Source organism: Halictus rubicundus, chromosome 5 (genome assembly GCF_050948215.1).
Source record: "Halictus rubicundus isolate RS-2024b chromosome 5, iyHalRubi1_principal, whole genome shotgun sequence".
In the NCBI taxonomy this organism is placed as follows: domain Eukaryota; kingdom Metazoa; phylum Arthropoda; class Insecta; order Hymenoptera; family Halictidae; genus Halictus; species Halictus rubicundus.
The window spans coordinates 15,075,753-15,098,847 of NC_135153.1; positions in this window are offsets into that span (position 1 = coordinate 15,075,753).

Genomic DNA, 23,095 nt, shown 5'->3' on the forward strand with positions numbered 1-23,095 from the left:
TATCGGTTTCGAGTTGCCAAATGTTATACGGTGACGTTGCGGAAGATGGATTTATTGTATATAGATAGAGGATATGTATACACATAGCATTCTTTATTATAGCCTAGGTTTTCGGTTAATAAAAATACACCAAAGCTACCTGACGTCCATTCCTTTCGCACCTCGGAAGCTGATTCGCTTGGGAGCTGATTGTTGCCGAGCTGCGAAGCCGAGGCTGTTTCAAAGTTGGTGGTCCAGGTTCTAGGAACAACCCTTTGACCCTTTGTATTCCGAAATTGAAAATTTCGACCACTATACAGGGGACACTCCTTTGGGGAGCTAATAATTGTAGAAGATGTTTCAAATTCGGCGGCCCAAGTTTTATCAGCAAATTTTCGAGTTTTTGTAAATATTGTCTTTTTACTGATACCTGTTGTATGGATGGAAACCAAACGTTTGGAACACTGATATAGTCCATTAGAAATTGTACAAGGTCTTACAAAATCGGTGGCCCATAATGAGCAAATCTTTGACTGTTTGTAAGTCTTGTATTATTGCAGATACCTGTTCTATGGATGAATATCAAACGTTTGGAACACTGATATAGTCCATTAGAAATTGTACAAGGTCTTACAAAATCGGTGGCCCATAATGAGCAAGTCTTTGACTGTTTATAAATCTTGTATTATTGCTGTTACCTTTAAAACTGAGTCCATTAGATCTGAGACCATTAAAAAGCTGAAAATTGTATAGGGTCTTCCAAAACTGGTGGACACTGCTTAATTATTAATACTTTGAGTGCCCACAGTACGAGATGTTTAGAAATATGTTAGATTGGTCTATAAAAATTGAGAATCTGGACTATTGGACTCGAAAGACTACATTGAGAAGTTAAAAATTGCAGATGTTTAAAAATCGGTGGACCCAATTTTGCCAATAAACCTTTGACTCTCTGTAATCTTAAATATTTACTGCTTCCAATTTTACGGGTAAAAATTGAAAATCTCTACCACAATACTTGAAACACTTAGTTCGGTAACTAAAAATTGCAGAGGGTGTTCCAAAATCGGTGGGCCCAGCTTAATTCACTCTTCACAGTCCCGAATGCTCGTTAATACCAATCAAACGAATGGGACGTAACGAACTAGTGGAAATTGTGAGTATGGACCACCAGATTCGAAGCACTCTGTACATTCTGAAATTTCCAGTGCCACAGCGGAACGAAGAAAGACGAGGAGGAATCAGGTGAGTCTTAATGGGAAAGTTGGATCGATTGTCTAGGTAGAGGCGACTCGGAGAGTGTATTCCGAGGTCCGTTAGATATATCTGAACGCGTATCATTGACGATCCATTATGTCAGATCTCATACGATTAATTAATTAATTGTAATGGCGACTCGGTCCAAGCTGCTTAGTGCGAGCTTGCGGCTCGCTTAGGTTCCGTAATTAACTCCGGGTCGCGTGGGGTATATCCCAGAGCGTCAATCAGTTCTGATCTGGCACGTCGAAACCAAAACAACCCGCTTCGGGGATATATCGAATTGCTCTCTCCAATAATGCTCGCCTGAATGCGTCCTCGGGCCTCCGCAACGATTCTATCCGAAACGATGCAAATCCGCCTCCGCATTGTGAAACGCTCGCGCCCTGTTATTAATAATTGCACTCTCAAAGAACCGACGTATTTACGAGAATGGGGAAAAAAAGAAAAATAAGATGCCTCGAAAAATTCCTGTTACAATTTTTGTAAATATTTCTAAACATTATGACCATGATCTCAGGAATAAAAAAGTCACATTTTTTAATATCACCAGTTAGTGCTATTTTTTAAAAAGACAATGAGATGTCACAAAATGTGTTGTGTTAATTTCGTAAAATTTCTTTATGTACCTTTTCTACTTTGTTTTTTAAAGAGACGTATTTGTCGCTTGTTCACAGAAAAGTTAAGTGTTATTTCATTTTCGTCCATCACAATTTACAATTTTCACTGCACTGTTTATTTAGCCAAGAAGGAAATTGGATCGCACAAGATTCATTCAACACAAAATACACTTTACATTAGATTTGGCGATAACATGATTTTGTCCTATTTACTTTGTGTGACACTGGAAATTGCATCCTCTAATGACTACCAACAAAATTCGATAGACTGCATAATTACGTTCCGTCACTGACATTAGTTAGATTCCCATCAGTATGACGGAACAATGAATTACGCTTCACCTCTGTTCCTCATACAGCAACAGTGTCAACTCAACGCGAGCGAATAGGAGAAAACAAAAAAAAAAGAATGGTTCAAACAATTTTTAGGAGCAATGAAACCAAATCAAACCAAATGAATTACCATCAATTACCGGGGAGCGTATTCTTTCTCGTTAACGCTGCTCCGGAGCACAGTTGCAAAATTTTTCTGGAGTTCCCATTGTTCGTCGGCAACAATCCGCCGGATCGAAAGTTTCTGATTGGATTTTTCGAAAGGCGTGTCCGAGGCATTGTCGAAATGAATTATCCGCGAGCCGTTTCGAAGGAGTAATAGCAACGCGAGTTAATATATAAAATTAGCATGAATATGGGAATGCCGAAAACCTGGACAAAATTCGTGTCTCCGTGAATTGCATCAAATTTGTGCGGTGGATCGAATACAAAATAGTAAAAAAACATTCGATGAATTCGCAAATACCATTTTCAACATAGTAAAATTAATAAAAAAAAAAAGAGAGAAAATGAACGCATCTTGCAATTTTTATTCTGCATGAAAATCTGTAGTTCACTTATTACAAATTACCTCTTCCTAAAATAACAAATTTTATTTCCGAAATGCTAATTGCGAAAAAATAACTAAATTCTCATCCTAGTTCAACGTAACAATATTTTCGTACAAGATAATAGCAAGTTATAATTTAAATGGAGGGCAAAAATACAAAAGTTTTTGACAAGATACAGATGACTACCTGCACTGTGAAAATTGATTGTTAATTGGCAAAGAAAAATTCCCCACTTGACTTCGAATGTTGTCACATTGTTCGAAGACACTATTGGCCATCTGCTATTTACTTAACAAATGCAATCAGATATTGTGTCGTCCATGTTGAATCTCATTGATGCTCCGACTGATTGTTTGAGGAGGCTATCGGCTATCTGCTATTTACTTAACAATTGCGATTAAATACATCGTCGAGGTATGCTGCTGCGTTGAGGGTGTCTCGTTTGGCGGAAAAGCTAGCGGATAGATCTAATTATAACTTATTTCCGAAAATTTTCGAATTACCTGTTCCATGGAGACGGGCCGCAGTGTCGGTTCAAAGCCCATGAGAAAAGATCCTGGCAAAACCTGTACATTAATAGCGCCCGGGGCGAGCTCGGCTCGCAATTACCCAGCGTAATTAACTCCGGGAGTTCGGCCAGCTGCCATACGTCGGCCGCCACCTACGACCATCGTCGATTGAAATAACATCTGGCGGACGTAACGTTCTCTGGAAGCAGAAGCACGCTGAAAATCACGGGGAATTTTCGCCGTCATCGAACCCCGTAACAGCCGGCCGCAAATTAAAAGCGCAGGTAGGCGCGCGATGACATGTTCATAATTAAAACGGATCCGAACAACCGTGGTTGCATTCAAATGATTTGTGCCGGGACGTTATTTGACGGATAAATTGTCTACTGTAAATTGCAGGAAGCATAACGACGGTGTCTGTTTTTGAGATATGCTTTTCCGTGGGAGCATGCTCCGCTTTTAGAAATGTTTATGTTAATTGTTTTTAGGAGAAGTCACTTTGCGGATATCAGTGCAGCCGAGGGCCCGTGGTTATTTATGCAAATTTCGAGCTGCACGGAAGTGCAGTAGAAATGAAATAAAATAGAACCCTTCCCTGTGGTTTTAGACTCACCGAGGCGGCATTTAATACTGTTTTGTGGCAGAAGTGGTCGTTTATTACTTCTTCGGAAGTTTTACAAGTGAAAGTTTGTTGGAGCTCTCTAATGATTCTTGCTCAACATCCTGCATCGGTCCGATCAATAGAACGTCGGAAGTAATTATTAACCTTGTTGCGGATATGAGCTTTTTACTCAGTTCACGCGTCTACCGAAACGTTTCATTCATCGTCAAATGAAAAAGCTGTCGGCTATTCTAGAAATGACAATTTTTATTAGGTAGTTAACGGAACAATTTGAAACTTCAGTGGACATGCATACGATCCAATTATCAACCACACACAGCAAGTTTAGATGAGTCAGTTAACAACAGCCCGGATTGAATAAGCATTGAAAATTCGCGAGGAATATTGTTTGACGCGTCAGTGAAAATACAGGAACGTAAAATACATAGCATACCGTACAACGGAAATGTATATTTGCTAGTTAATTAAATTTGGGGTATAATGAATTTTCAAAATCCAGAATGGTGCATTTTGGTTTAATGGAAAAATTTATTTCAGCATCAGCGAACGTACAAGAACGCAAACATACGATTTTTAAGTGCTTATTAACAGATGCTGGAATCCAACGAAACGTTGAAAACTCACAATGGAATATTTGATTCGAGTATAAAAATTACTTCAACCCACGGTGAACAATTCATGGAGAATAACAAACTTTTTTATGTACTTGTTAAGCTGAGATACAATGAAAATTGAAAATCAACAATGGAACACCACGTTGCAAAAATGGTTTTCAGCATACAAATACATAAAGTTCCTAATAAACGTCACACGCTATACATTTTTATGAACCAGTGAATAAACACTGGGATGAAATGAAATATCAAAAATTTACAGTTGGACATTTTGTCTTAATGTGAAGATTATTTTCAACATCTGTAAAAATACTAGTGTATAATAAATACCGCACTGAAAATGTAGGCGATTTACTTTGCAGAAGCAAGAATTGAACAGGCGTGAAAAATCCACAGTAGACTATTTGATTCGAATGCAAATGTTGCAAAGGTATATCAATTTAAAGTCCACTCGAGAGCAACATACAATTCCGAACCCTTTTGTTTCATCCGCAGCGCAAACAGCCGCGTACCTCCTAGGTAAGAAGCGTGTTCGAGAAATAATGATAAGACGAACAAAAAGAGAGACACTAATTTCTGTCAGACGTTCCTCCGCCAGCAGCAAATCCTTTCCGGCCGCGGTGTAATGCAGTTTACCCCCGCGGGGATCCCATTTATTTGAACACACGTAGAGAGACCGTTCATGGTTGTGCTTACTACGTGGACCCAGGGGGTAGCTTCTTATTAATAGCTGTACTTAAAATCCGCAGGTCCCTTGTAGCACCTTGTACCTCGCCGGGGTTAACAATAGGTAGCGGGATGGAATAGTATAATGAGAGAGCCGGGGGGTCTTGATGCTCTTCGGTCGGAAAAGTCTTGCGAAACTCTCGCTGGGCAATTTACAAACTCGTCCCGAGCATCTATGGTGTCGCCCATGGTGTGAGCTTGGACACCCAGCATGCCTTCAATTGAATCTCGGCACCATCGATTTATAATACTTAAGCAAATTCAAGCCTGGCAATACGCGTCCCAAATCGCTTATTTATGCAACTTCTGAATACAGTGATTTTTTATATATGTCACCAAGACCTGGGTGATAAACGTCGCAGAATTATCCCCACTACCGCGGGGTATACCCCGTGGGAGGCCGCGAAGCTCGAGAGGCCTGAGACGCCGAGGAGTGTAAACATAACTCGGGTATGTCTCCTGCACGATACACGACGCTGGCATGACTCGTGTTATTGACATATATCGAGCATTCACTGTGCACTCCTCTTGTAACGGTTTCCATAACACTATGCAATCATTGTGACAATCCTCCTGTGATATAATATGCTTGTAACTACACGGTGGTTTCTTGATTAAAAAAGAATTTTTTAAAATTGCTAATTACAAGACGCAGGAGCTACATAAACACTTATGTCAATTTTTTTTTTTAATTTTATGGAGGTGAAAATAATACAACAGTATTGTTACATGGCTTAAATATTTCCACTTTCTTTTTTCATAAATGCATAAAATCCGCAGTCTGCTTGGAACGCATTTTTAATATTAATACGAGTAAAAAATTTTCAAAACCGCCAATTTTGTCGAAGTTGTCGTGCTCTATAGTATTGGAAAGCCTGTAGAAAAAAAAATTCCCGGTGGGGGAATCGGAGGAGGGGGTGAACCATCAAAAACTTGGCAAACAGGGCTGTCACAGGGGTGCGTTTGCGGGGTGGTAGGTGCGGAGGGCTCGTCTGTCGCGGGGCGTTAATAAACGACAGAACGATTTACTTGCGGCCGTTGGCCATTTCTCGGTTGAAACGACGCGTTATAAATAATGGTCGCGTCCATTGAGCCCTCTCGGTGGTTCCGGAGGCGCGGGCAGCCGCCCCCGCACGGCCCATTGTTAACCTTTCGCTCCGTGGACCGGGCCGGCCGCGGTGCAGTTTCCAAGTGCACCTATTAATAAGGAGCGCAGCACGCCGTTAGACCGTGCAGCGTAACTGCACTCCTAGCAAGATACCCGACCACACCGGTGTGCAACCAGCTACCCTGAACACGCTCCCGCTGCAGAGAAAAGGCGCAGTCGCCGTGTGCAGTCTATAAAGCTACACACACACACACACACTCTCTCTCTATCATTCTCTCATTCTTTCTCTCTCTCTCTCGAGGAGCAGGAACTTGCTACAGAAGCAATTGTATTAGACTCCGTATCCACGTCTCGCCGCACGGGACGACCCACAATATCATCCTTCTCTTTCTCCGCTGTTATCTTTCCCCGTGTCTTCTCCTTTTTCTCATCTTCCCACGGCTGCCTCGCTCTCGACCGTCCCTGCCGAGCTACCACTGTTTCCTCAATTTTCTTGCTGAAAAGCAAGCAACGTGTGTACGTGTAAATAGCCGGCGCACACGTCCGATAATTGGAGACCTCCTATTGGCTTCCACGGAATGCCCGCGACGATTTTTAAGTAAAGAACGCCGCGCGGTTTTATTGCCGTTGTTGCTTTGACGGAGGTTGTTCTTTCTAGTGGGGATTTTTATTCGGCTGTGCCGCGTTCGACGGTTTCGCGAAGATCACTCTGAGCGGCGAGTTGAGCTACTACGTAGACAGCAGATTTTATATTATAAAACTGGTGGATAATAATGAATTCGCAGTTGAACAATTTGGATCGCGTCTGGCCGTATCCACCTCGTTGCGTAAGTCGTGTGACGCGAAAATCGATATTGTAAATTCACGTCCGCACACTTCTCTTCTCACAACGCACGCAATCAGGCACATACTCGTATTTGTAGTCGTAATGTTTCTTGCAATGCTTTTTTTTATGGAAGAGTAAGTGAAATATAAAACAGTAAGCAAGATTCCTACCGTCACATTATTTCCAGCCTGTTACGATTATTAAAGTAAACAATATTTTTTTATTTACCTCCTAATTGTTGTTGTTGAGAAAGAACGTTTTTATTTTCCACGGAAATCCGCACTCCAGTTAATAGCAACGGAGTGCCTTAATAACTGGATCAGGAAGCTCTGTATAAATTTTCTGCGTTGATTGCAAAAAGCAGGACCCATAAGTATGCGGAAAAATAATTTTATTAAGATTATGCAGCGTCAATTGCAGCGTTGAATGTAAACAATGAAAAGTACCAGTTTAACCTACAACACAACTGTCTCTCATCTTCCTGCGCTGCTTCAGTCTCTTGATTAAACCCAGACAAAATAACAAAAATAGAAGGACACAAGAAAGTATCCATTTCGTTCTCGACTTTAGCATTGCACGGTGTTTAGCCGGCAACAAAAGAAACCTCTAGCCAAATTAAAAATTGACGCGTTTAAAACGGAAAAAGCGAGGCTGCACAATGCACAGCGAAAATCAAGATTTCCAAAAACCAGCTGCAGCATTCGCGCGACAACTCGACAAAAATCACGGGAGTTCATTAACTTTATTGTTCTCCACCGTGCCAATTAGTTTGATTCTTCGGGACAAAAACAATGGGCGAAACAATTCCAAGGGAACAGTGGAGCTCCGAACGGAACGTGACCGAGCACAGGCGCGGGCGGCGAGGCCCGCGAAAATTAATGCTTTGCGAATTATTTTCATAAAGCCCGGGAGCACGCGACCGAGCTATACTTCCGGGCCCCGTCGGCCAATGGCGGATAATTAATATTTATTCACTATCTGCTGGGGAATACACACAGCGCACCGGGAGCGGCACGATCGGTGAAATCAAACACGCGCACGTTTCGAATCGCGATTTAGGTACTGTTCGGCTCGCTGTTTTTCCATGCTGTTCCCGCGCTACATTAACCAAACAGAATGAATTTAATCGTAAACAAGAACGGTAAATAATTTCGACGGGGGAGCGGTTTTACGAGAGCTGGATTCTCGGACGATCGATCCGCGCCAGCTGTGCACGAGCAGCGTTTCAGTTTTCACGGTGTTTCGCGAGTTTTCGCGGATTCCGGGCTAATGACGGGTCGCGGGAATATCTGTGGACTTCGGGTCCGATGTGGTCGTTGGATCGTGGGGAAAAATATTTTTTATTCTGTACCGTCGATTTTGCTGAATCGTATTTGTCGATCGGCTTCGATGTTCCCGCTGCGACCAATTGTGTCGGTGATCATGAAAGTGAAGCTGTGTCTGTTTTTTTTTTTTAGACATTTAGACCTTTACATCTGATTTGGAACAATATTTTACGGTGATGTAATACAAGAAACATTTGTTTTTGTTATTTGCTTTTTAGAAATCTCAAGATCACCTTTATTTTTTTCAACAGGACCAACCCTTTTTAAACAGCTACGATGATAGTCCCTTTTACCAGAAATTCGGTGGCTATACTAACTCAAGGTCAATGAAGGTCACAGACAGAGGAAACGTGTAAAATTGAACATGATTATTTTTGCTAAAAGATGGAGTTCGACATTCCTTCAGAGCCCGTTTGTAAAAATGTATCGATGTAAACAGCCATCATTTCGAACATTTATGAAATATTTTACATCTACTACGATTCCTCTGCGTGCGACCCTGAATGACCTTGAGTAAATATGGTCACTGAATTCCTAATGAAAGGGACTGTCATCGTAGGTGTTTAAAAGGGGTTGGTCCCGTTTTAAAAAAATGGAGGTGCTCTTGAGATCTCTGAAAAGAATGACATAAGAACAAATATTTTTTATGGCATCGTGTGAGCCCCATTGAACTATTCAACTGTGTCTTTAAGGCATTTGACTTATCTTCAAAAACAGCAAAGACATTTGAGGTGCAAACGTTAAGTGACTGTATAGTATATATTACATCCAGTACTTGAGATATTGTTGAAACCATTGACCTCAACTTTCTTCAAAATTTGTATACACTACATCGTAGTTAAAAAAAATACAAAATCATAAAATTCTTCAATTCTTTACTTTTTTATCTTTATTTTGATATTCAGAAAAACAATGCACAAACTTAAAAGTACAATATAAAATATTTGATACGTGCATTACATTTCAATGTACGAGCCTGACTAACCAGTAAAACTCGGGTAACTCTTATCGAAAGACAGTGAAAAAAAATGGCTGTAACGTGCCGAATGCATCAGAGGGTGTGTAATTACGATCGCGGTGGGAGGAGATGGGTGGCGTGTGTCTTCATTGGTGTCCGTCGCAGGGCCGTCGGTTCGCATCGCGTCGGAATGAGCTCGAATAACGTGTGTATATCGGCGGGTCGCATAATGGAGTTATTGTAACGAGTGGCCGCGGCGCGGTACGGCGTTATTCGTCGTTATTCGGTCCGCGGCGGAGTCATCGTAACGCATGGGAATGTCAACGGGGGTCCGGGGCTTGTTAATCGGCCGTCCGCCTGGCCGGGGGTTCATTTTATTGAATTATATTAATCCATTATAATACACGCCGGCGAATTTATCGGAGCAGGGCTGCCCTCTGCCTGGCTGCCTAGCCTGCCTGACTGCCTGTCTGCCTGCCGGGCATTATTCTAACGAGATCGGGGCCGACCGTAAAATTAGACTATCGAAACGTTCGCAGCAGTTATCGGGTGTACCGGCGATTACGTTTCGAAGAGCGCGCGATTAACGTTATCGATGTTTGACGTATTGTCGGGATGGGGATTACGATGGTGAGCGAACATTACATTACTCCGAACTTCGGTCAATTGCGATTACGGATCGACGTTTAATCGAGGCGATGGGAAGAGAGAGAGAGAGGGGGGGAGAGAGAGAGAGAGAATCCAGGGGCTGCAGCAAGAAATTTTCACTTGGCCAAAGGATATCGATTTAAACGAGCACGTGCTCCATGAACATTACCTTTTCCGATTGCTCCCACATGGCCAGACATTGACGAGGGATCGCTTCGAATTATCTGATTTCGATTTTGATCGACACCCCGCGGCACCGAACGTTTTTACTCGCGAATACGAAATGAGGGTGCCCAGCAATTTTGGTGGGACGGGGGTAAGTATAAATCACCGACCTATCCGAACGAGCTAAAAATTTCCGCCGTTCCGAAAAAAAAAACTATCGAAACTATCGCTCTTTCAAAAAGCGTCGGTAAATTGCAACCACGGCACCGCCGCAACCAGCGTCGCCAGGTGAGGGGAGGGAGCACGAATCGAGGGGAAAAAGTTGCCCTCTCTCTGCCAGTACCGGGTCAGTCACGTGACATCGTGACACATGCACGACAGAGACGGAACGCGTCACGTGATCCGGCCGAGGCGGAAGCGTGTGGGAATAGCAAGGTAGAAGGGAGGGGGTAGAGTGGGGGACAATTCTGTGACTCTGCGCGCAGCTAGAAATTCGCAACAAACGAGCAACAACGACGCGACGACGACGGCCCGGCAACCAATTACCGAAGCATCGGGGCGTTCCTCAACATTTAATCACGTTCGTACTTTGTCGCCTCCGCGCGGAATTGTAATAACAGATCGACTTGTCCCGCCGGTTGAAAGAGACGTGATTATTATGCCTGGCAGGTCCGGGTGTTTGTACTAGCGCATAAACAACGACCTGGAGGACGGGCCGAAGTGTACTCTCTTCATACATTTAGGCGATTCTGCCGGAGCGCGGTGGCCTCGGTTTAGAAATTTAATGAATTTATGGGGGCGACTGCGGATGTGCAAATGCACGATAAAATAAACAGAACGGTAAAGCTTAGCCGCCGTGGGTGGTCGCCAATATTCGGCGGCGGTCGCACATCAAGGAAATTTTCCACGTAGCGGCCGTTTTTCTATTTTTTGTTTGCGGGCCCGATAGCCGACGACGAATGGCAGCAACGATGGCAGCGGTATGGTAGTGGCGGCGGCGGTTCGTTTCGCAGTCGGCGCGGAGCGACGCGCGGAATAATTCTAGCCGCGTGGAAAGTGCATTTAATCCATTTTCATAAGCGACATCCCGAAAATACGTCACACCGGCACAATAACAATATCGATGATTTTCATTGAAATGGAAATACCCGGCAACAGTGGGCGTGATTGCGAAAATACGGCCGCATGTCGGGTTTCTAGTGTATAATCGCGCGTAATCGGCTAGAAAATTCGCGGCCGCGAACGATGCGCGAATACAAGCCGATTCGCGAAACTGTTTAAACAATCGTTGCCGTTCGCGTTCGTGTTCGGACACTCTTCGATCCCCGATAACGAAACTTCGAAAAAAATTACGTACATGTCAATCTTACTTTCCTTGCGAGGTAAAACTTCATTTATAATACATTCGTGATTTTAATTGAGTTCGTCATTTTCGCTTAGTTACAACTGCATTGCAGATTTTATTCTATTTAGAGGAAAAAAGTGAATAGTCAACAGTTGAACGTTGTCAAACTATTTTAACAAAATGTTCGAGAGAAGAAATACATTTTTATTTTTGTTCCTCACAGTTGACGTGGAATATTTTTATTTAGAGAAGAAGCTAATTTTTATTTGACTTTTATTTTGTGCAATCGACGCGGACAAATTTTATTTTACACAAAGATCCGTAGTCCGGCCAACACTTCGCTACTGAACGAATCCCCGGCAACTTCAAAAAAGAACTCAATTGCTTTGGTTCAATTTGAAAAAAGTAATTCAGTCTTATAAATTAAGTTCGAATCCTACTGGGAGCCACTGTGTCATAAGAAAGTTCCTCGCATATCGTATCCCAGTCATACGAAACTTTCTGGAATAGTCTTAGCACCATAAGTGGATCCATCTACGGGGTTTATATGGGTAAAGTTTGAACTAAATTCGAGAAACCATATAAGAGTTATAAAATGTTTATTGCACGCATGCTCTCCGTACACTTTGAAAAATAGTCTGAACAGTTTCTTACGCTTTGAGAATTGTTTGTATGTTAACCATAATATGTAAATGTATATTTTTCCAACAGTGTAAACATTCAACCATGTCTAGAGAATATTGCAGCAGAGCACGATTTTTTTGGGACAGGTATGTCAACTAAAATAATACGCGCAGACCTAAAAATGGGATCGTGAGAAAATATTACGACTCGCATTTTAAACATCGAATTAACAGCGTTGGTTCGTCGTTCTATCCGGTTTTTTTTTCCGCGCAAGGGTAGGAATAAATGGAAATTAAAGAAAATCGTGTGATCGTTCTCGTTCGAGTCGAGATAATGGAAAAATTTCGCTGGGATTATTGCAGCTCGTATTTTTTCGAGAGCCGCCCCCGACAAAAGCTCCCGGGAATTGAACTACAAATTTAATTTTTAACAAGCGAACTTTACTCGCGCGCTCTAATCTTCGTGCCGCGACGGTGTCTACATTCATAACGAGGTCACCGCGCACCAGGAAAGACACAAAGGACCCGCAGCGCGTGGGCGTTGCATGCGCCCTCTGCACGACAAAAGCTCGAACAGCATCGCATATAATTATTTCAAGACGAGCTTTCCAGCACACTTCGATGAATCCTTCATCATAACCAACCCGTTCCACAACCTTCCCAATGCTGGTGATTGATCGATGAAAGGATATTTTGTTGTTCCCCTTGCGAAAATTCTCGAGTCCATACAATTGAATTTGTACTTGTAGAAAAAGTCCACAACTCAAGGTTCCTTACACTAAAATAGAAATGAAGTTCGAACAGAATTTGTTGAAGTAAACCAAATTTTGTTAGGACCTAAAAGGGGTATAAAAAGGGTACAAAGGTAGTTAACGCAATAATTTCTCCCTTTTTATTCTTACATTATTAAATAAGTTGTTCAGTCAATGCTGTTTAAAGGGTTAACTCACGTGGTGAAAGACAAGGGGTGTTTTTTACGGATTGTTAGGAATTTTTTTCAGGGAAACTATTGAACCTTTTGCATTGGGACTTTGCACACGTGTTTACTGGTATTTGGAGTACACGTGTGATTTTTTTTTTATTGAAAAATAATCAATCTTACGTGAGTTATATATTTTATTATAGCTAGGTTAATTTTACGAATCCAAAGAAATCCGTTTGAACACATGTTCTACTAACTTGTACGCAAATGAAATTCGATTTTTTGGAATGAAAAACGAAAATAGGTTTTTAAAGATCGTTGGTAATACGCCTATCGGTAATGTATCCACGGCCAATATCCCGAACAACAGGGTTTAACGAGACCAAGCGTCTTTTATGCACGAGGGCACTCAGACGCGGCGTTTCCGTGGCCCCTGTATTGTTGTGCTTTCCGCGGGGGTGGACGAGGACGAGGAATGAGGCGAGGGTGGCACGTTCCCCGACAGACAGCGAACATCCCTCCCGAACACAGCCGGGCTCTGCAGGGACTCGCGACAAAACCCCGAGGAGGCATTCGGGATTTGGGTCACGCGCCAGTTCTCCGCCAGGATGAAAGAGAGAGTATGCTACCGTCCCGCGCACAATGGCCCCCTGATCCATTGACGAATCTCGCTTTTATAGGGCACGTACTCGGAGACAGTTTCCGGTCATGTGTCGGCGATTAGACCCAGATATCTTTTCGCGTTCGTCAGCCGGAACCTTGTTTTCCTACCTTTCAACTATGTACGCCTTCAACTTTTTTTTTTTATTTTCTCTCTCCTTTCTGAGACTCCGGCTTTGACCAGTCGAGCTGACATTTCTGGCACCGTTGATTTTTCTTTTCTTTTTAATTCTCGTTATTTACGGAGGCTGCTGTAATATCGATTTCAAATGGAACACAGTCGGCTTGATTATTCATTCACTTGAAATCGGTCTCTGTTTTTCTGTCGAACGAGATGAAGTAGTTCACTGGGTAATACACGATGGAAATTTTACAAGATTTTTACTTCGGCTCGTAACGAAAATTAAAAAAAAATATATTTTGTGCTGAAAATTTTATCGAAATTGGTCAATTGAAATATGAGTTATACCGAGTTACAGTTTACAAAATGTATACCAATCTACATCACCGTACCGAAGAATCCTGTATAGCAGAAATAATAGCCTTCTACGAGACTTCAAATGCTTAATAAAAAAAATTTACAAAAGTTTATGACGAGTGAGCTATCAATTACGAGACTGACTGTTCTCATGCAGTTAATATCTCGTTGCCAAACAATAATTTTCATAGAAACTGGAAGGATTAATTTAGTCCGAGTTTTGGACCAATTATGGAAAGCTTGCTATTGTTATTTTCTATCGAATTTCGAGTGTCTACAAAGAGAATAAAAATTGGAGAAATCGATGTTAAAATAGTAGATCGAGCGTCCAGGTCGTACATTCCTAAAATGGAACGCAAAATATCGAAAACGTAGATCAGTTCCAGCCGAGGCCGTGTTCTAGATTTTTTTTTTTTAGCGAAGGTTGTACGTGCTCGGGATTTTCTGTGGAATAAAAAAATACAGTGCAGCAGCAGCAGCAGCATGGTAGATTCAGCTGCCGGTAGCACTTTTTATCAATTACCGACCGCAGGCACAGGATTAGCAGACACTTCTCTTCTAAAAGGATTAATAGACCTTCCCTGGTCTCCGATATTATACAGCACTATTACTCCCAAAGCGTTGGACCGTTCGGCACTTAATTAATTATAATACATTGATCGGGGTCTGCTTGATCCTTGGCTCAAGGAACGGGATCCCTAATAATTTGCCTGACGTCGACTCGCCTGAATGTAATAGCTGTGCAACACCCTATTTTAACGCTTCCGTTGCTGGCAGCCTCTTTCGAAACTGTCTTCGTAATTGTTTCATTAAAAGTTTCCGTAATGTGTCCGAAAACAATTAGACTCTGTTTGCGTAAAATAAACGAGCAAATTATTCAGTTTATGCGTAGTGCACTAACGTGCGAATATTAATTTTATTATTTGTACCATTTCGAAGAATGACGTGCTTAAAAATAACTGGACGTTGTAACCTCAAACGACGTTTAAAAATTATTGGACGTCATAATTTCGAGGAACAATCTGCTTAAAACTAATTAGACTTTCTTTGATTGGAATAGAAAATCAAAATCATGTGTCCAAAAACAAGTACACTTTGTTAACTAAAATTAGAAAAGCAAATAGTTCAGTTAACTTCTATAAATGAAGTTACATCGAATAAAGAAGACTAACAAATTCTTGAAGTAATATTGTATAATGTAAGAAAAAACGTGCGAACCTGCTGAAATGTTAAAGTAAGTTGAAAGGGAGAATTTTGGTAGGTTCAACCCTTTGCACTCGGCGCCATTTTAATTCTAAAACAAAATTTTTCTTCCGTCTTAGAATATTAACATTTTATTCGTACGAAACTGATCCGATTTCCACATATATTATTTAAATGTGTAGTAATCTATTAGATACAAATTTCGTAATGTAACAAATATTTTGTAACATTTTTTGTAATTTCTTTGAGATAGTGCCACAACAATTTTTAATGGCGCATCAGAGTCGCCGCTCGAGTGCAAAGGGTTAATAATAAGGAAAGGTATATTGACTTCGACAAGTGTCTTTCGCGGAACAATGTAGAATTATACGGGGTACTGTTGCCGCGGAATTAGCATAAAGTTATGCAACGCATTGAAACGTTGAAACAACAATGTGCTCTCTCCGGTCTCGGTATCAAAAATCTTCCCGTTTAATATACAAGAGAGAGTCGCAACGAGAAGCGCAATCTGTGACCTCCTTTGATTCAGACGCGAAGTGGCTTAACCTGTCCTTACCTCGGAGACTCGGCAGCAGCCAGCTCGCTTGTCACTGCGTCTCTTACTGCTCGTTTATTTTCTCGGTGGATACTGAATTTATCCGTTCGAATCCTTTGTTCGGCTCCGCTTTCTCGTCGCAATTACTTTCTCAAGAATCCCGGCGAATACACTGTCGAGTATTTAAGAAAATTTAACGGCGCCATACGCCCGAGAACAATCCTACCAATTCTAAATCGATTTCCTGGCGATATTAAAATTCTCTATAATTTCCGGATATTTACGTGAAATAAAAAGTTTCTACCTGGTCTCCAACGAACTAGTTTGAAATAGAAACGTAGTCCTAGTCATTTTAATAGATTAATGCAACAGCATATTGAAATCGTTCTAATGCTTTTACTATAATATTCTATGTTTAACTCGCTTCTGCCATAAATGCATACAATCCGCAGTTTAATAATTAACCATCAGCACTTTAATTCGATTATGGTTTATTCATAGTCTCATATTTTAAACAAATTCCTCAAATTATAATAGGTGCTATAACCCAGATGATTTTATTTATTGAGACACTTTTATATGAAACGTAGCAGTACTGTCGTGAACAGTGAATATTCATTGAAATAATAAATGTTTTCGCGAGTCTCTTATTACAAAATCGGAATAATTATTTCTGTGTTCGTGCTTCCGTATGAAAATATTCAGTACTACGTTGACCTCAAGAAAACCCCATACGGCTCGTTCGCTTGCATAGTAAGCGAGCCGCTTAGCGCACGTTCATTTTATCCCCCGACAAGCTAGGAACTTTACGATTGAATAAAGAATTCCCCAGGTCGAGGGACGTTTACGCTATTGAACGTAAACACACGGGATAACGAGACATCGCGCGGGACAACGCCATGTACAAGCTGCTCCACGCGTTTCTGATATTACGAATTTTCCCGAGGCTCGGACGATTATGGCTTTCCCGGACGAGCCGCGTCCTGGCTCGCTGTACTGGCGAACGCTTTGTTATTGACGCGTTCATTGCCGAATAAAATGGCAACGCATGGTCCTTTTCCCATGAGGAATCTTCGGAACATGGATTACGGTGCATAACACTTAATTTTAAATTATTATTCCGAGCAAGAGTAGACCTACCACCGTTGGTCAAATAACGAGTTCCAAATTTAGTATCCCTCTTCTTCCAAGCAATTTCACTTCTCGATTGAATAAATCCCTTCATTCAGGGACTCGTTACAATAAAAATTGTTCAAAATCTAAATAAACGCGATCTAGTCATTTTTACAACGCAACAAGTGCCAGTTGTTGTCAAGGCTCGGTACGTTCACTATTAACCCTCGAAAGGCGGATCATTTTCGTGGCTGTACTACTGACAATGCCTAGGACTGTTCACAGCTTTGTCCATTATTAACCATATTATTTATGGTACCTTTTTTTGGACCTGTTAGACTTTCTGTTGTGCGTAATATAACAGCCATTCATTTATTTTAAATACCTTGAAAATTGAACGATTAAATAACTATTTTCCCGAAAGGGGGAAAATTAGAATCGTTCAGAGAGGAAGAAAATTAAAATCGTTCGGAAAAGGAGAAAATTAAAATCGTTCAGCAAGGACGAATATTAAAATAGTTCAGAAAGGAGAAAAATTGAAATCGCTCAAAAAGGACGGAAATTAAAATCGCTCGGCACATAAGAGGTAACCGAACGATCGCTATCAACTAAGAAAACACACATCTGAGGCAGAAGAGGAAGTTGCCAATGTAGATCGCAGGTCCGATTCGCAGCAACCGGGACCGAAAGAATATTTACGCCAGATCCGAAGGGGGTGGAAGAGGGTGGGGCGGGGTTGCGAGGTCGGCATGTCCCCAGCACAGAGGAGCCGAGACCTTTGCCGTGCAGGAAATTCAATGAGCCTCGAACAAACATTTCCGGTTCCGTAACGACGCATTCGGGAAAGCAGACGGCGCATGCAAAGTCGAGCATTCGGTGAAACATTCGGGGTGACTGCGAGGTTCGGAACGAGGTGGGGATGAAGAGAGGGTTTGAGACGGGGGGTGGACTTTATGCTCCGCACAAAGAGAATCCCAGCCGTTGCGAGATTACGTGAAACGACACGTGTCTGTCTCGCTCGCCGCGAACGTGAACGCCCGGCGTTCAACTCTTTCTCGCGGGATATTCCGTCCGGGGCTGTTCACTTTCCTATTCTCGCGCTCGCATTTTTCTTCCCCTCGCTCCCGATACCGTGCTCATCTCTCCTTCTTGCCATGCCATTCACTTCCCGGCAGACACCTTGTTTTCCGCCACACATGTACACACGCACACATACCCTTCCCTCTCGCGAGTCAGTGAAAACACCCGAGGAATATTGTTTTGACTATGACGAGACCCGAGTATCGTTGAGGATACTGACTTAACCCCTCCTGGAGTCTATGGTGTGTACACTTCGTTGTTTACGTCGTGCCAATCGCGCGCGTTGCTTCGGAATTGTTGATGAGTTCTGAGGGCTGTAACAATGATGTGTCATTAAGGGTACAAGTGACCGAGGGTTGTTTCCTGAGGGTGAGATTTTTTGAGGCTGTTTAGAATCAGAATGTAGGCTGACGAGTAGTATAGGTCAGTCTGAGATCAGACAAATAAGGGTGGTGTGGAAATCGTAGTACAACCGGGCAGGGGGTGATTATGCTTTAAAAATAAGAAGAAAATTTGGTATTTCTTCATCCCTAACTCCATTTTCGAGAAAATCGTATCTGCGTACTATATTCCCAATTATTTGAGAAGTCTGACTATACTAGGATTAAACCACTAGAGCCTCCAAAACAAAGTATCATTTAGCTCTCGATCATACCCCAGAATTTCCGTTTCCAACCCCCCTCGCAGCATCAAATTCTCCCGAAAATCTGTCGAAACATTTGGAACCAGTGTCTCCCCTAAAACGCCGAAAACACAGAAGGTAAAAAGAATACCTAATGCGTTTCTTCTCCATGAGACTTACTCCGTCAGCATTTCCAAGTCTCTTATCTCTCTCCCCGGCACCGCTGTTCCTTTAAATATTCCAGGCCGTTCAAACTACCAGCAAAGAGGTTCGCCCCGGTATCACGGGCGGCTCCACCTAATTTCCGACGACTCCATAACAGAATTCACGGAGTCAATCTCTCCGGAAAGAAAACAGAGAGGTTCAACATCCGGAGGATAGAAGAAACATCCAATAAGCTGGCGCGATACCCGGTCGTTCGGCGGTCCAACTCCGGTCTTAGATTCGTCGAATGAGAGAGCACGAGAGAGCACGAGAGAGAGAGAGAGAGAGAGAGAGAGAGAGAGAGAGAGAGAGAGAGAGAGACTCCAGGCAGCTTCAGCAGGGTGTTATCCGTAAGCCTCGTAGTAATTTCGCTCGGGGTCTACTCGGGGGTTCGGGTTTCGGTATTAAGGTAATGAGAGTTCCCGTTGGCCGTCTCGCGCTTCTGATAGCGTGGCCCGCGAATTAAACAGTAATTTCCCATCCCGCGGGCCGATGATTCGACCCGCGGAATTAGCCGACCCCCGGGCCAATGGATCCCGGTGTTACACGGGATTTTTACGGGGGTCCAGGTGAATATCAATTAGGAAGTTTCCGGGACGGCGCCGTTTCAATTCCCCGTGCCGGATTTAATCTCGCCTCGGACCCCGATTCGGAGCTAGGAGCGGGAACTTGCTCCCGCGGAAACAATAAAAAAAAAAAGGAAGAAAACCATAGAGGAGAAACGGAAGAAGAAAAAGAGAGTGTCGAACTTTCGACGACTTCGCCCCGGGACGATGCGGATTGTGTTTCGCCCTTAACGCGAGCCTCGCCGAGCCGCGAGAGCACTCCCGATCCGAAAGTTGCCCCCTATTTGATCAACCGGTTTATGAACCCCTGCCTTTCCCAGCGATCCGCTACTTGGTTCCGCGGTTTATTGGCCCTGGAGACTCTGTGCTGGATGCTGGACTGCGTACAGTAGATAGTTTATGCGATACGTTGTGTGTTACGAGGCTGTGAGTGGTGTGAGGACGATATGGTCAGACATGCGAATTAGAGACTACTGGCTAGGCAAACGGTGTAGAAATGAACAATGACAAACTATGACAGAGCATCGAGACCGTTAGTTAGAAACGCGGATCTTTACGCAAAATAAAAATTGTCGAAGTCAATTGTAAGGTACCAACCATAAATGAAAATGTACTTTCTCTTCCAATCATCTTAGAAAGTAAAAAATAATATTCTTCTAATCTCATTCGAGTCTTGGACTTCTTCGTTCTTGCCATAACTGCATAGTCTAATTATCAGAAAAGTAGTATAGGCTTGGTATGTGTTCGAGAAAGTAGTATAGAGTCAATTGATGTCAGACATGTCGACGAGTCTGAAGTAAGAAGAATAGGATAGACATCTAGAATAGACTGTATGTATGATGGGAAATATTCTATGGAGATCATTGTTGGTGATAAAAATAGTACAGAATGAATATCAAGAAGTAGTACAGGTTTGGCATTGGTCAGACAAATAGAGCGTAGTGTGTCTAAGCTCAAGAAAGTGGAATGGTAATGGAGAAACAGCACGACATATGAATTCATAAAGTAGTATATGGACAGCCAGTGATCAGACACATGATATAAGTTTGGAATGTGATTATACAAGTAGTAGCAGTAGTAGTAAAGTATGTTAATTTAATTGACGGGAATTGACAGGATCTATGGTTGAAAGTGTAGTAAAGGAACCAACGTTGTTTCGACAAGTAGTACAAGTTTGGGGTGTGGTCAGCCAGGTATAGTATAAGTTGTGAGTGTTGTCAGATAAGTAGTATAGGATTAGTTCATGGTCAGGCAAATTAAATACAGTCAATGTGAGCTAAGAAGAACAGAATAGAAATTTAGAAACTCATCTGTGATGAGAAAAGTAGTATGAGAACATCACTGATGAAACAAGTAGTACAGTATTGAATGTGGTCACGCACACAGTAGTCAGACACAGTTGCCAGAGTACAACAATTAACTTGTCAGATAAGTACAACAGATTTTGACATGATCTAGATCCATTGTGAAACAAGTAGTATAGGTCAACCACTGATCATAAAAGTGAAACGATGACTCGAACGTAGATCAGAGAAGTGAAACGAGAATAGTAGCTTCTAAAAATCCCTGAATCTACTATGCATGACCCATCTGTCTATATATAAACGATGTTCCGATGCGAAATGGAGCGGAAATCGATTAGCAAATGAGACCTAAATCGAATATAATTTAATAAGTTTCGACAAGGGGGAAATGATGGGAAGAAAATGTGGAAATGATGATTCGGAATAAGGGATGGGAGATTTGAAGTGATCGATCGTATGTTTTACAGTTCAAAACGACGCCGCGCGGTGTATAATTTCTAGCAGCGAAATTCTGATTGCAGATTGCGCCCTTAACCGAGTAATAAATACAAAAATGATCAAAACGGGAAATTAATGCAACCGGGTCCGCGTGATGCGCGCTAAAATAAACCTCATTTTATTGGTGGTACACGAGCGGCATAAATTTCCACCGTTCAATCTTCGGACGCGCAACCCGCGAGCGTTGCCCGTCGCATAATTTTGACGAACGCGTCCGTAAATTATAACAAGCGACGACATAATGTTACGTTTCCAAGCGCGCTATTTCCCGCAGCAATTTATGCAATCGAAAATTTCCTGCGCTCCATGGGGAATCATCCCCCCGTTTATCGGACGCATTTATTTCTCGTAAAGTATATTGCATTTTATGTATAGATGCACCGGATCTAATGGGGGCGACTATTTATTGCTCGAAAATTTATTTTCTTTTTCCAATTTCTACCGTCGCAGTTAGTCGACGTGAATAGGATATTTATAATTCCCGACGAAACACTTTTTATTCCGACTCTCGCAGAAAATATTCGATATTAACGAATGCTCTTCCGAATTGTCGATTGAAAATCGTGTAAAGTCGTTAGCCACATCCGTCGCGCGGAATATTAAATTTGCATAGTTTCCCCGGTCTTTAATCAGCTTTTACTTCGATGAAAAAAGCGTGAAATGCAAATGTGGGTATATCTGCCGAAAATAAAGTAACTGAATTGTCGTAACAAAGTGCGAAAAATAAAAAGTACTTCCTGTGGAAATATTGATTTCGACAGAAGAGAAAATTCATTGGCTGAAATTATTCTATAGAAAACCAGGAAGTGCTTTACAACATTACATGTCTCCATAAAAAAATCTATGTTGTTCAATAAACGAGTGACGAAACGTTTACTCTCCATCTGACAAGTAGAATAGGTCGTGCTTGAGTCAGACACAGACTAGAAATTAAAATACACTAACAAACTCGATAGAAAATTTTCAGGATCTATTGCAAAGTACCAAATAAAAATTCCTATGTTCTTTTAATTCCATTTTTCTCTCTACTGTTTTATATTTCATCCACTCGTTTCTATGATGAATGCATAAAATCCGTAGTCTACTTTTGACTCTGTCCTTATCACAGCTTACCGAATCATGTCTCCAATATATGAACAAAATTCTGATGAATATTTTCTCGCTGAACAACCCTTCCACATACAATAAATAAAAGAGCGAACCGCTGAAGAATGTATCAACTTGTAACGTTACATTCTCTGGCAACTTTCCCTATAAGGGAAATATTTGGTTAATCATTTCCACAGTTCCCGCGCGGGCTTCCAAAAAGATGGCGGAAACACTCGGTAAGAGAGTGCAGAGGCGAGCAAGCGGAGCGTTCCTCGCGAAGTTTATTGTTACAATTTCCGGTTTGGTGGGGGAGAGGGGGAACGGGCGGAGGAAGCAGGGAGAGGTTGGAAGGCGTTGTTTCATCGAAAATTCCTCAGACAAACATTTTCGTCCGCCAGCCAGCCAATTTCCTCCCGGCTGGCGTTCGACGGCGTGTCCCGTTTCCGGTCCGGATTCGGCGTTGCAACGGTCGAGGAATCCGCGGGAATCTGGGTCGTGGGCATTGTTGGTCGCCGGCCGACGATAACCGACTTTTCCTCCGAAGATCCAGCAAATCGAATCGCGAATCGACTGTGCCCGGCCGGCCGGAAATGCGACGGGGCCAAATCTCGC